Raw genomic sequence first — 2,927 nt, forward strand, 5'->3', positions numbered from 1 at the left:
GGGGCCCCCTCCCGGTCCTGGCCCGGGATCCCCGACCTGCCCCGCAACACACACACACATACAGACACACACAGACACACACACACACGGACACATAGAGACACACACACACACAGATACACACACACACAGATACACATACAGAGACACACACACACACACACACACACACACACACACACAGTTTGCTTTCTCTTCCCACCTCACCAAGACCTTTCTGCTTCGGAGGCTTTGCACAGTCTGTCCCCGCTGCCAGAACTGCTCTTCTCCGGGTCACCCCGACCTGGCTCCGCTCGGAGAAGCCCACCCTGCCCACCAGACAGGTGAGGCCCCTGTTACCCAGCCGGCCGGCCCTGCGTCTTCCTCCTGGGGCTCCTCTCACATTCTACGGGGATCGTTATTTGTATAACAATTTCTCCGGTGTCTGTGGCCGCCATTCGACATGGGAACAGGGACCAGGGACCAGGGTCCCCAGGTTCTGGAAGAATGTTTGCCATGAATAGCGGGGGGAGGGATGAGTGGTGGGTGGATGGTGGACGGACGGACGGACGGACAGATAGATGTTTGAATGGAGAGACGAGGGAGGGGGAGAGGGAAGGATGGAGGTTGGATGGGTGGGTGCATAACGGTGGTCACCCACAAAGACCACTGTCTTGGTAGAATCATTTCCTGCTTCTTTCTTCCTAGGGCCGAGCAAGTGCTCCACTGAGTGGCCCCACAGGCTGTGTCTTCCGGTCGTCCCTGGGAGCAGAAGCTCCCACCAGGCCACCCGCTTGTCCCCGTGCTTTGCATGGCTGGGCATCACTCATGCATTTCCTCCTAGAAGGCCTGCACCTCGGTTTCCCACGCCCGAACCCCACCTCCCGCTCAGAGCCCTCTTGCCCAGGGACCCTCCCCTCCTCTCCGTCTAGGACGATCAATCCCTTAACTGGGTCACATCTGCAAAGACCCTCTTCTCCAAGTATGGTCACGTTCCCAGGTTCCAGGAGGGGGAACATGGACATTTTTGGAGCCACTACAAGCGTCCTGGGCAAAGCCCTGATGGGGAAGGGGACGAGTGAGACCCTCCCACAGCGCCGGAGAGCGTGGGCACACGTCCGAACCAAGGGGGAGGACGCCAAGGTGTCCAGAGCAGCACACAGCAGAGTCTGCACCTGGCCCCCGGTGAGGTGGCCAGCAAAGCCCGCTGCTCGGCTAACCTGGCGGCATAAACACCCGACGGCAGGGCCATCCTCGGGGTCCCTGGCACGGAGACACTCCCCAAATGAGCTCTCGGGGTCCCCTCCCAGCCATGCAGCCTGGGCTGCTCCCTGTCCCCCCAACTCCAGGTCTCGGCCACCAGCACAAGAGGTTCTGACCGAAGGTCCCTGCAGGCACGTCCCACTGTCGAGTTCTCCAGTTCCAAGAACTTCGGGAGGCTGCCCCCCGAGCACACGCTCACCGGCCGCCTCACCCGCCTGGGCGTGAGCTCACTGAGCATGCAGCATGTTCCCTGGGCAGCAGGCCCACCCCTGCCCCCACACGCCCACCCAGCCACACACACGCACACACGCACGCACGCACACACACACACACACACACACACAGGCCCAGTCCTGGTCGCACATGGACACAACCCCTAACACACACATACGCGCACATACACACAGACACACATGCAGATGTGCAAACGTGCACACACACAGACACACGCACGCACACACACACAGACACACATGCAGACGTTCAAACGTGCACGCGCATACACGCACGCCAGGTCCCCTTCCTCCCTCGGACATGCGCAGACGTGCAAATGTGCGCACACACACAGACACACACACATACGCACACAGAGACGCACGCACGCACGCACATACAGACACACATGCAGACGTTCAAACGTGCGCGCGCACACACGCACACACACACACACGCACGCCAGGTCCCCTTCCTCCCTCGGACATGCTCTCTCCCACCCGGAGGCTGTGGCCCCTGGACACCCCAACGCCACCATTTCTGTCCACCTGCCTTCCCGCGGCCGGACCCCTACGGCTCCAGACAGCCTGACCACTGGACTGGCCTGGGAGTGGAGGCCTTGGTGTGGCCCGGAGCGGAGCGGGAAGGCCGTGAGAGGGAGGCCGGCCCTCTGGGGGCAGGAGGCTCGGTTGGCCTCAGGCAGTCGTCCAGCGGCAGCTTCCCACGGAGGCCTCCCGGGCGCAGGGCCTGGGGGGCAGGGCCGGCAGGCCTCAGGGGCCCAGACGGCATGGCTTTCTTTGTGAATCTGGATGAACTGGAAGCTTGAAGGTCCTCCTGGCATAGCAGGCCAGGAAGACTGGAAGAGCTTCAAAGGTCTGGGAGCAGGGCAGGGCGGCCGGCCCACCACGGCCGAGCCCAGCACCGTCACTCACGCTGCCCGCCACCCGCCGCCCGCCCCCCAGACCCCGCACGTGGGATGGGGCCTCGGACCACCGGCCCCCGGGCGGTGGGAAGCTCCCCTAACAAAGCCAGGCCTCCTTCTATGTCAGATATGAATCAAACGTATCCTGATAATGATCAATGGAGGCAACTTGGCAGCGCGGCCTGGCAGGCCTCCAGGCCCACCTCCAGCTACAGGAAAGACTAGGATGGCAAAAGTGACCCTTGGCAAGGGACAGCACATTGTCCCCCAGCTGTGGGAAAGTGCTCGATGTGCAGACATTTCCTTAAAACGAGCTTACAAGGAAACGCTCGTGATGGCCTTATTAAAGACCATCAGCCGAACGGGACAAAAGTTACTTCAGGCCACGTCCGCTTCCCAAGCTCCGGGGCCAGCTCAGTGGCCCGTCTTGGGGGCGGCGGGGGCTCCACAGCCGCTCGGTGCGGGTTCACCGCATGCACGCGCCTCCCAGTGGGCGGGGATGGAAGCCCACGCCCCTCCCCAAAGCTCAGAGGGCCCGGGCTGGCAGAGC

This window comes from Pteropus alecto, unplaced genomic scaffold (assembly GCF_000325575.1).
Source record: "Pteropus alecto unplaced genomic scaffold, ASM32557v1 scaffold43, whole genome shotgun sequence".
Lineage (NCBI taxonomy): Eukaryota > Metazoa > Chordata > Mammalia > Chiroptera > Pteropodidae > Pteropus > Pteropus alecto.